The sequence below is a fragment of the Rattus norvegicus genome, chromosome 13 (assembly GCF_036323735.1).
Source record: "Rattus norvegicus strain BN/NHsdMcwi chromosome 13, GRCr8, whole genome shotgun sequence".
In the NCBI taxonomy this organism is placed as follows: Eukaryota; Metazoa; Chordata; class Mammalia; order Rodentia; family Muridae; genus Rattus; species Rattus norvegicus.
This window is the reverse complement of record NC_086031.1, coordinates 89,201,781-89,214,862: the sequence shown is the minus strand read 5'-3', so window position 1 is coordinate 89,214,862 and position 13,082 is coordinate 89,201,781. Positions and strand designations below refer to the sequence as shown.

General features: G+C 39.5%; 1 protein-coding gene across 1 annotated transcript in view; it reads right to left on the bottom strand.

The window, feature by feature from the left end:
- Fmn2 (formin 2) overlaps positions 1–13,082 on the bottom strand; it is a 316,927-nt gene that overhangs the window by 88,927 nt on the left and 214,918 nt on the right. The window lies entirely within an intron of this gene.

Sequence of the window (13,082 nt, the reverse complement as noted above, 5' to 3'; positions counted from 1 at the left end):
ATGCACATAGCCTTGAATATATAAATATAAAAAGTCAACAGTAAAATAATTGAAAGTATCTAGTTTTCTGCTATGAGAACAATGAGGAAATTTGTTCAGAAATTCATGGCAGACCCAGCCTTGAGTAGACTTAATCATAAAATCATTCTGTTATTTATATATTAATTATGTCTCATGGAGGATGCATGGGTGGCATTCTAAACATAAATTTTGGATACATTAACATGAACATTCACACAGATCAGTAAGTATGACTAACATTTCACAGATGACTACAGGTTAGAGGAAGGCCATCTATGCTCAGACAATAACATAATGCCAGTAGCTTGTAACAAGGAAAGGGACCCATGTTCCATGGCTGGTATCTTAAAGGCAAGAGATTACTTTGGGCTGGGAAAGTTGATGCCTTAAGGCTTAAGTAGAGTAGACTCAGGGGTTAGGAAAACTAGGGAAGAGAACGGGGTGAGGCAGTGTAAGGGGAAACTGGCACCATGAATGAGGCTCTGTGGATCTAGCAGTTCAACACTTAAAACATGCACTACATACAACAAAGCATACATGCGGAGAAATAGATACAGTTACAGAGAAAGAAAATGGTTGGTCAGCACAGAAATTAGCAAATACCTTTAGAAGCCTCTTTGCAATGAAAGAAAGTCAGCTAGAAGTACACACTGATAAGAATTACTTTAAATACAGTCGAATAGTACAGAAGAAACAAGGTAGATGTCTATTTTCAACAACATTATGGACTTGCTAGATACAATATATGCAGGGTTTTACACACACACACACACACACACACACACACACACACACACACACACGCAAGAGAGAATAAAATAAAATGAAAATGAATGCATGGCTGAATCTCATAGAAAACAAGGAAAATTCTCTGAGGCCATTGAAACAAAGAGGAGCAGGGTTCCAAAGAGGTGGAGGGCAACGTTTCCCAGGGCGAACACTGACTCTTACAACTTTTCCTTGCATGGACAACCAGGAAAAATAAAAAGATGAACAGGCCAGAACCCTCTAAGGTATCCAAGAAACTACAAAGGATCACCCCATGAATGAGACATTGAGGATAAGTGTTGCCCCCACAGCAGCTCTGAATGGAAGGGGAATCCTGTTGTGCAACACAGAGGTGAACCCTCACATTGCACTGGGCACACGAAGTCCTGTACTAACGTGCAAGGAAAGAACTTATTTTAAAAATAAGTCTTGGTTGGTAGAGCCTCCTGATGATTATCCAAAGCAAACATAAAGAGAAATAGAAAACATGAAAAGTGCCCTAGAGCAAATTCAGACTAAAAACAAAGAAACAAAAACTGAACCCAAGTTGCTGACAATTCAATAGGGAAGAGAGGATCAGGGCTTCTAGGCTACTGAAAGGAATTATTGACCTTGGACCCAATGTTTCATGATTAGTACATCTATACTTCAAAAAGTGACTGTGATATCAAAAACGTGTTACACAGATAAGAGCAGTTTATAGCCCTGGATTCACCACAGAGTGGCCTTTAAAGGGTAGACATCTGACAAGAGAAAAATAACATGAGAATTTAGATGTCAGATGAAGAAATGGTGAGCAAAAGAAGCAGGACTTTCAAATTGAGACCAAAAACTGAATACTTCAAACAGTGATAATTCTCTATTTTAGGAATCACAACAAGCATACAATAAGGCGAAAACCCTGCAAAAGAATGGCATATAAATAGGTCAGATTAACGCTAAGAGTCTGCAGATTTTTATTGCTTAAAGGAAAGCAAAAATAGCAACATCAGACTTTGTCAAAGAATTGTGTTAACAGAAAGAAAAATATTGTATGATGTCACAAACATGTGGAATCTAAAAATAGCCAAGCCAATTCCTTCAAGCCCTCAAATATACTGAGACAGAAAATGAGGGAGGGCAAGTGGTATGGGGAAATGGAAGGCAAGTGGTACGAACTTCAAGTTAGGAAAGAAGATGAAGCTCAGATAACTCACATACGCTATGCAGAGTGTGAGAAATATCACATGATGCAGAGGAAACCTGCTCAAAGAGTGAATTCTAGATCGGAAGCCATACATACACAACAAGGGTAACTATGAAATGGATGTACTGATCTGTTTGACTGCAGTAATTGTTCAACTGTGAACAAATTCAAACACTATAAGATAGGTCACATAACTAAAGAAGTGTAAACACCAAAGTTGTATAATAGCAGGTATAGACACAATGGGGCAGGGGGATGAAGTACTTCCAAAGTGATTGCTCCACAAGTATGGGGAACTGAGGGCGGATCCTCAGAACTCACACAGGAAGAATCTGGAGTGCTGTGTATATCTCAGCATGTGGGTGCTGGTGGAGATTCACAGATTTAGCCTAGATGGGTCACTTCTAGTTTTATAACAAAAATAAACAAAAGGGCTTTTAAGGAAGACACATTGCAATGGCTTCTGGTCTCAAATATACCTATATTTTCATACAAGCATGTACTTGAACACATGTGCGCATGCGCATGCATACACACACACACACACACACACACGTACTCACGCAAGTAAAGAAAGAGAGTATAATCATTGAAGCATCAGAATGGAAACATTAAATAAAAACAAAATCTTCAGGGTAGAGTAAAGAGTTTGGAAATAACTCAATCAAGAATTCTCATGATTGAGAATTCTAATCATAGCCTTTTGCAAATGATATCTTTTCTAGTTATATCTATATTAGACTGTACATAATAGAAGCTATGAGAGTTTTGAGAAAAATAAATGGAAGAGAATGAAAGAAGATGGTAGAAAATAAACTGTCATTATTTTCAGCAACACTGATGCTGGAAACCTTTCAAAAAAAAATCCCCTATAGGTGTATTACTAGGAAAGGTTACTAAGTACGCAGTCTATAATAAGTAGTGGGAGCAGAATAGTTATTTGGATACAATCTACCTTCAAATATAGTAAACACAACTCACAAGACACAGCCCCAGATAATGTCTCTAGGACTACATCTACGAAAAAGTAAAGACCTTGACAAGATGCTAAGAGCTTTTAGACAGACGTGAACAGAGTCCTAAAGACATACACTCCTCAATGCACTCATAGGAGGAAAGCATAGATACCGTAGAGATGTTGGTTCTCCTCAGAATGATCTATGTGGATATTTATGCAACTGTGTTTAGATCCTAATAGAGAAATTGATTTTGTGCTTCCCTAATTTCACAGAAAGCTAAGTCACTAAGATGGATATGCATGCTAAGCCTTTCTCATTTCACGATACCTCAGAGGCTCCAGTAAACACAGTGGTCACAAGCTTTGATTGAGGAAAAAAAGACAGAAGTAAATTGCCTAGGAAAGGTGTGCGAACAGCTGCATGGAATAAATGAAACTGCATTATTCACAGAGAAAGGGTGGCATGCCTATCACTAAGTAGCAAACAACTAATATCATAGAGCACAAAAATCAGATTTCTATCACAGAAGAAATGTGAAAATAAATTTAGATGAATTGACAGATTAAACATGAAAGCAAAACTATCAAAATAAAAGCATATATCTTCACAAATACATGAGGCTCTTTTGCTGTAAAATTATTTTTAAAAAAATGCTGTCTTTTACCCCACACTTGTTCCAGCACCGTAGTACCCCAAGATATCTGGGAGATATCTTCATCTCAGTCAGTAAAGCCTCTCACCTGCTTTGCTCTATTCCTTATCACACTTCTGATAGCTTCTCTCTGAGCCTGGCAGCAGTCTCTCTACCCATTTAGTTCCTAAGGTAGGTTGCCACCATGCCAGAAATGTATATCCCAATTCCGTGGCAGCTTAGTGTCTCCAGCCGCACATACTCTCTTGAACTGAATTCACCACATGAAAGAACACACAATAACCTCTGATCCTATTGATAAGATATAATTGCCCACCTACTCATACAAAGCCCTGTACACATCCATCCCTTAAGAACATTCATAACAACCTGTAAATGTGTAGAGAGGAATCTTAACATCGGCCTCCATGTTCTCTCTGCTACTTCTCTTCCCTCACTCTAGTCTCCTCCTCTCTCTAAAACTTTTCTCCCGCCCATCCTTCCTTCTTGTCCAGTGACAGGCCTTGTTCTATCTTGTACCTGCCTTCACCTGTATGACATCATCCTACAAGGCTCTGTCTATCTTTCTCTCTGTCTCTCTCTGGTATGTATGGTGTGGGTATGTGTGTGTGTATGTGTGTATATATGTGTATGTGTGTATATGTGTATGCATGTATGTGTGTGTGTGTGTATGTGAGTACATGTTATATGCATTTCTGTGTAGGTACATTTTCCTGTATGAAAACCACAGGATTACCTCTGGCGACATCCTAAATAACTTCATGATTGCCTTAGTTTTTGAGATTGGGTCTCTCACTGAACCTAGAATTTTGCAGATGGCTAGGTTAGGTGGCCAATGAGCTCCAGGGAGCTTCCTGTCTCTACTGCCTCTCTGTATTAGGATTACACACTCACACCATGATTTTTTAGGTCCTGAAGATTCAAACTCTAGTTCTTATGCAGGCCCACCAGGTTTTCTCCATGCTGAGCCATCTTCCAGGCCTCCAACCAGAACATTTTTAAAGGCAAAGGCATTATCAAGGAACAGGTAACTAAATGTCATAAGAGATAATCTAACAATTTCATTTATGAATAATCAACACAAATGTGATAGGAAAAGAAGTGTTTGCAAGAACACAACTGACAGGGTTTTTAATACCCTAATTACATAAATATTTCCCAATAGCATGGTAGTAAAATGACAGGCATGTCAATAGGAATATATATATGCGCATACCATCAGGGAGACAATGAACAACCTGGACATGACTAGAACAGCATTTTATAAGACAGATCAGGACTTAAAAACTGAAGCTAAGAACCATGTATTGGCAAAGATTTGAAAGTGTAAGTACATTTCAGTACCAGTGTGAATAAAGGATGACAATAGATTTGCATTCCATGACATATCTGAGTTTTACACTGGATACATGCTTATTTAAATAGTTGCAACACTTATTTCCTGTGAAGTAAAGCAGAGGACACATCAATCACATAATACTATGAAAAATGGGTAGGGCAGGAGGGCTGAGGGGCTGGCCCTAGAAATAGAGCTATCTTTCCAGCTAGGAAAGAGGTCTCTACTGGCTCTACAAACTGTACTAGATACTGAAGGTCCATCTTGGGACACACTGTCGAGATGTGAGACCTGCGACATGGTATGTTGGTCGGGAGAGCCAAATAGTTAGAAAGAGGCAGGAGGCACTTGTAAGAGGCCCAGATGGAACCAAGCCTTCAGGCTTCCTACACTCTGATTCTTTCTCATCCACAGTCGCAGGAGAAATGGCTGAGGCTGTTGGAAGTCTAACCCTCAGTGAGTAGTGGGGATGAGCTATGCTTTTCATAAGGGCTGCTCCCAATTCGTCTTTCTTTTTGTGTCAAGAATTATCAGCCAGGCACATGAGGTCTACAGTAGAATGATCATGTGTCAATACATTGTGTGAAATGGCTGTCTATCTGCATGCATTTACATTAAAACGTTTTCCCTCCTTTTAGTTCTGCTAATGGTGAGCTTCTAAGAGTAACACGCCTAACCTCGGACAGTGGACAGTGGCTTTGTCCAGCCTCTCTCTGGATCCCTCGTTAGTATTACAACTTTTAAACTAAAATGATATAGCTCCCATCTCCTTCACAAGGGCGTGGCTTCAGTGTGCCTACCACCTACACATTGTGTTATCTCAGTCTTCTGAAGATGTCTGGGTCTTCATCTTCAGGTTATGAAATAAACAGCACCACATCGGCTCAGACTACTCTAAGGAAGCTAAAACAAAGTATTTACCACAAAAGAAACAATATTAAGGTCTGACGCTTAGCTATTTTTACCAGATTAATTAAAATCCAATAGACTAAAAGACAGTATGCTTCTTTCTTTCAAATGGTCAATAATAGACTATTTTAAACATCCATTTCTTTTTTATTACTGAAAAGAATTCCCACTTTATGTTTAAAGGGGGGAAAAAGGAAGGAAAGTAACCCCATAGCCCCTCCTCCTCACTGAGGAGCCCAGTTTATGTGGTAGACAGTACCATTTCTGATAGAAAAGCCTCAGAGCTGGGGGACTGCCCAGGATCTGGCACAACTAATAATCTTGCTTTCAGCATCTCTTCATTCTCATGTATAGTATTACCAATACCGGGGATTGTATATTTAAGACTTGTGGTTTCAACACCCTTCTAATTATAAGCATGTGATTGCAGATTTATGCGTTTTCATCTTGATTCAACTCACAAGGATTGTTCAGCCTCAATTCGCTATGCTTAGGTTAAGGGGAGAAGTGTCTGTGAAAACACTGGAAGATATGGGCAGTGGGGTCTGTGAAAAATCCCATTTGCTGTTTTCAATTTGAGAAAGGACAGTAGAGGCCCGACTTCATCAAGTAGCATTGGGAGAACCATACATTCTTTTTAATTAAAATTTAAAGTACACGTGAATCAAAATATGAGTAAAAGCAGGGAAGGCCAACGTGAGGAAAGTAGGCTCTGATTTGATTCCCAGGGGTGGAAACAACATATAGCAGACTTTACTTACACACACACACACACACACACACACACACACACACCACATACACACTCATACCCCACATACACACCACACCACACAAACACACACAACACACACACAGCCCCACATCCCACACATACACACACACGCCACCCCCACACATACCCCACACACCCCACATACACACACCCCCCCCACACACACATATTCCACGCACCCAACATACACATACCACACACACATATCCCACATACACACCCCCACACCCCCCACACACACACCCCACACACCCAACAAGCACACACCACACACACACACATACAGACACACAGACTTGCAGCCAAGCTAATACATACTAGGTCTGCCCTAGCTGTGCAATGGTACAGGTTTTTGTGCACAGTTTGTCTAACCTACAGCCTAGATTCAGCAATCAAAGAGGGTTGGGTAGTGTGGAGGAGGAGGGGGGGAAGGGGGAAGGGGGAGGGGGAAGGGGGAAGGGGGAGGGGAAGGAGGAGGAAGAGGAAGAGGAAGAGGAAGAGGAGGGTGTTCAGTTCTGAGAAAATAATGAGAAACTTTAGGACTGCCCAGCAAATTCTACTGTCTTCCAGTTTTATGTTATAACCCTTCCCCCACAAAAATCACCAAAGAAAGCTTTACAAAAGTTAACAAGTAAATTCTGACCAGTTATCTAGGTATTAAGAATTAATTTTTCTAATCACATGTGCATAAAACACACCCATGATATATGAGATAAAATTCAAATAACCGAAGTTATCCTAACTCTGATTACAGGGTTGAGTCGGACGATTAACGCATCGTTATGGCTGTTCCACGATACTATTTGAAATTGTTGAAAGCAATTCCCTTCTGCTTCTTCATGTGTTTTACATGCTAAAGCTGACAAATTTCATTTCTGCTAATGTGAATCTGAAAAATATGGTGCCTCCACTGCCCTTGCTAGAAGTTCATATTTACAGTCCGAGATGCCATAAATATCATTGCACATAGAAGAAAAACCTCATCATTTACACCCGAAAATTCATCCCAACTCAGGCTTCCACTACAATAATAGCCTCCTATTTTTCTTTCCTACCTGAAAACTAACACCTATCGGAGTTTCTCTTCCTCTGCCCATTCTCCACATGATACTTTCTCTCAGAGTCATTCATGCCTATTCCATTCTTGTCCTGGGTGACCACATCCACTCGGCAATCTAAATTTTCATTTGTAGAACTTAGCTTAATCCAACACACACCCACCTGTCCACTGCGCATGCACAGTTGGTTATTTATTGATGTTCACGTCCCACTCCCGTTTCTTCCTATACTCATTGAAGAACACTTTCCCAAAGATGTAAAAGCCCAAACATTCAAGAACTGATACCATTGCTCAGGAAAAAAGTCAACTTTTTTGATTATTTCACAATATGAAAGTAGAATAAACAACAATATTTCCAACTCTTAAAAAAAATAGAAAAATCTGCAACATTTCTGGTCATAAATAATTTGGATAAGGGGCTTTCACAGTTCCTTTGTCCTCAATTTGTCATTGATCAATGATACTCAGTCACTCAGATAAGAAGTCTTGGCACCAGTCTAGCATGTTTCCATGTGCTTCTCTCCCTATGATAACCAGACAAATCTATTCTGTTCCCTAACCATCACTTCATCAGCACTCAGCTCCTCATTTCCCTGATCATGTGTCATGTCAGTCTTAAAAGGAACCTCCTCTTCCTCCTACTCTTCCTCTTCCTCCTCCTCCTTCTTCTCTTCCTCCTCCTTCTCCTCCTTCTCCTCTTCCTCCTTCTCCTCCTTCTCCTCCTTCTCCTTCTCCTCGTCTTCCTCCTCCTCCTCATCCTCCTCCTCCTCCTCCTCCTCCTCCTCCTCCTCCTCCTCCTCCTCCTCCTCCTCCTCCTCCTCCTCCTCGGACCAATCTGCCTCCATTTAAGCTTTTGCCACAATGCTATGAGACATTAGGATATAATCCAAGTTACTTAGTGAGAGCTGTGTGGATTAACCAAGTTTGATCCCTGGAGCATTCTCAGCCTGATCATTGCTGATGATACAGACTTGTCATTAGCATTATCACTGCTCCCTTGCTTATGATGAAACCCCTGATTTGCTTCGGAGTCCTACCCCTATCCATTTCACTTTTGTCCATGTCTTCTCCTTTTTTATCTTCAATTCTCTCACATCCACCTACCACTCCTCTAATAAAAAAGTGTCACCATCACTAAAAAGAGTTATTGTCTACATTGGTGTATCTTTGGGGCCCTTCTCACGATATTCTGTTCTGTAAGATGAGATTCCTTGATCCATAGAGGATTGTCTGATCTCACCTTGCACGGAAGGATCTGGCAGGGAGAGGGGCAGGGTTTCCTTCTTATTGTACTTATTGTAGTGGAACAAAAGCAGAGCAAGAGTTCCAAGTGTCTGCGAGTGTAGCCCTCGTTAAGTGTGGGAAAACTCTTTGCACAGTGATGTATCATAAGTGGCAAATAAATGTGGCTTATCACTAGAATTCTAGAAAGGAAGAGTGTGTATGCTTAAGAGGAGATGAGGTAAACAGTTTTAAAAATCTAGAAACCTAAATTTGCAAGGAAACCTTACAATATTGATTTGTAGAAACTAGGTCCAATGCTTATTGGCCATAAATTTAAGGGGTCATTAGATACCTTGTAAGGACGATCTCACATTCCCACTCACCACTATAGAAAAATCAGACAAAAGCCCAAGAAGTAGGCTTGAGGAAGACTGTTCGTCTCTGAAATGGTGATCAAGACATGTGACTGGGCTGGAGCCATATTCTGGGAGGTAGGGAGAAGTCAGTTGAGCAAAGACGCTCTCTCAGTGGCACTTGTGCTATTGAGGAAGGAACACACAACACAGTAGCAGACAGTAAGTACTGTAATTGATCCAAAGCTGGGGCAGAGGAGAACAACATTCGAGTGAATCTACATTCAGGGTTTTTTGTCAGAGGGGAGCTAGCACCTTGACAAAAGCTGGTGCCTCAAAGGAAGCAGACAACAGTTTCTCTGCTGCCTATTTTAAGGTAGACTTGAGAGACATTCCCGAAACAGAGATGTTGAAATGGAGACCATGAAATCCTGGCTTGAGTGGAAGTAAGAAGGCAGGGAAGGAAAACTTGGAAGAATAAGTGGGTTCTGGGATGAGATGAAATCCACAAAGATTGCTAGAATGTGATCCCCAGACCACACAATGGCTGGATTAGGAGGATAAGAGATGTTTCTGTTAGACTCTGGAGCTAATGCAATAAAACGTTTGGCCAGCATTAGACACGGTCTGCTTTTTGAACTGCTCAAGAGATTTTTACATTAGAGAATTGGGCACATTTAAACAGATTCTGGATACATAAAATATGAATATTCTCCTGTGGTTAATTTTGGCCAGGGTAGAAATGACAAAGTTATATTATTATTGATAAAAGTCAGGTTATAAGCAAAGATTTGACATGTGCTATAAAGGTAGAATTTTCTATAGTTATAAGTTTGACTTTAGACTTTTGCCTCGATACCTAAAGAGCCCCCAAATACTGCCTTATAAAAAATCATCTTAAGAGAAATATTTCTCGACCTTCATCATGCTCATCACTAAAACCAGGTCCAGGAGCCCAAATGCATGAAGATGGTCATTATTTTTCACATTTTGACACAGTTGATCAACACAAGTTGTACCAAAGCATTATCATTGCCGTCTATGCTATCTTTTGTCTTTATGACAATGTGAAGTGTAAGATTCACTAAGATATCCGCTTTTCACTTTCATTACTGCAATAAATAGCCAAAAGAATGCCAGACACACTGAATTTTGGGGTGCTAGGAATTGATCTCAGAGCCTTAAACATGCCTAACTTGTACTTAACCACTGAACAACACACACACACACTCACACACACACACACACACACACACACACACACACACACACACACACTCACACACACAAGGTACATCCTATTCAACCTAATGACAATGGTGATGCTTGCCAAAGTCTGAATATTTTATTATCATTATAAAACTGCTTTTATTTAACCCAGAAATGTACAACTTCTAATAACTTCATTATGAATAAAGTTGAAACCACTACTTAAATTGTAATTAAAATATAAAAACATTTTACTCTGTTTAGCAAGGCTGGGAAATTGTGTCTTCCCTATGGGTAAACTACTAAAAAAAAAAACTATTGGCCTCTGTCTATTCCTGGAATCACAGATTATTGGCAATGGAAACTATAGTGTTTCTCTGTGCTTTGGAAACCTAATTCCTAAATTTCCAGTAGCTTGAATTTTTTTCAATTCATGTTCTTTTTTTCAAATAAAAAAAAACACATAAAGCACAACCTTAGTTTTAGTCTATAACATATAAATTAACAATATTATGTAATAAATCATGTATCATGTGATACAAGTATAGAAAAGCAAGCAGGTAGGTTTAATTTATAACACTTAATAGACTATGTGCAATGAATCACATACACTGTGCTCCTGCTCACATTGTCAAATGGCCTGCCTTTGCCTTAAACAAGTCCCTGAATTAAGACCTTCCTACTTCTGAATAAACCACAAATGATGACTGGACCCCTCCAGCTGTGTAATCTTTTAGGCATGTATCATCTTATTAAATGACACTTTCTTAATCTTAAAATTCTCCAAGGTGGGAAAGCCAGGCCTCAGCTTTCTCATTACTAGTAGAATGAGACCCGAGAGGTCTATGATCCGTAACCACAAGACGATTATTTTGAAGGAAGAATACTTGTTTAGGGATGAATGAGCTTTCTACCTTTGTTCATGGAGAACTGAATCTGAGAGTGATAGTCACTCTGATTCAGAAATCTCAACAGTGTTCTCTTTCAGTCTACACGATGATCTTTAAAGCAGTATTTTTCCATTGAGAGGAAGCTGTGCTCATGTCGATTAGAATGGAGCCATGGCTCATTCTTTGTAAGTCATTGCCAGTGACACTTGAATGAGCTATGAAAGCCATCGTCAACTACAGAGAAGACAGACCCAGTCTTCTGAGTGCTATTTGGCCTTAGTCTCATGCCACGTTCGCCTCTAGGAGAATTCCTCAAAGAACAAAATCTTTCCCAGAGCATGGCATGATATAAATCTGATCTTCAGAAGAGAAGTTACATTCCAGTGCTGAAATGTTTTGAGTAGTAAATGCTTTGATAGAATTCTAAGTTTCAATGACTTCAAACAGTGAGAGAGAAAAAAAAGAAAAAGAAAGGAAGAAAACAACAACAAAAAAGACCAGTTTTTTTAGTATACTCTGAATTTTTCCATCTATGTTTATGTCTTCAGAATGTAGAAAGTATCAGTGATATAATATTTATGCACTATAAAATAAAAGTATTAAATATCTAGAGGTATTAATTCATCCCAAAATAGCAGATGGTGTCCTGAAGATTTAAAAGACACTGCTGGACTTTATTCTTTGGGGACAATGTTTTGACAAAGCAAATAAATACCACATTGTACTGAGGTCATAAACAGAGTTGAAACGTAAGGGAACGGGTTGGAGATGTAGCGCAGTGGTAGAGCATTTGTCTACCACGTATGCAAGGACCCCGTTCAATCTGTATCACTGTAAGAAAAGAAAAAAAATAGGCAACAGGAACAGAAATCAATTATAAAGAAAAACACACCTCATAAAATACCCAATTTTAAAAATAAAAGCACAAACTCTTATGCCTTTATAACACAAGCTATTTAAAGTAATGGTGTGCCAAGATCCAGTCTCAGCATGAGGAGGGCCCTGAGAAAGGCAGGAATGGGAGCAGCGCTGATTTAAAGACGACTTGAAGTCAGTAGTGGATGCAAGTTGTCAGGTCAAGGGCTCCCTCTTTGTGCAAGGATTCTCATCATCCTTCTTTCTTCTCCTTTCTTCCTTCTCCCTTCTCACTCTTTGGTCCCCTCCAGATCACAGAGCCTGACCCCAATCCTTTATTTTCTAATGCTCAATGGTTAAGGCTTTGACCATTGTTAATTATTTATTACAAATCCTTAAATTTACATAAATTTTATGAATCATTGGTCCCAACGCCTGCTTCCTTAAAACAGAAACTAAACAGAAAACAAAAGCACAGTCCCTTACAGTTTTTACACAGCTTGTTCCTCACAGGGAGCTGAGCACAGCTCTTGCAGTTTCCTGGTACAACAGTGAGTATTCTTTAGAAACTATTTTCATGTAAGAACAGAAAGTTGGCAGACTACTAAGGTTAAAATAATTTATTACGAAGTTTTAAAACGTATTAAGTAAAGCAGCTAGCTCTCTTTGATATCTCTCTGGGTCTGGCCAATGCCAATCCTGGAAGTAGTTAGGAAAATCAAGTATTAACAGTTTATCTGCTTATAATCATTTTTTCATTCTCTATTCTTTGTTTATCCTAGCAATTCCATGGACTCCTTGCATGCCTTCTAGTATTTTTTGTTTCTGGATCATATTTAAGCCTTCCTCCTATAAGATAACTCAACTCAATTATTTGCTTGTTTT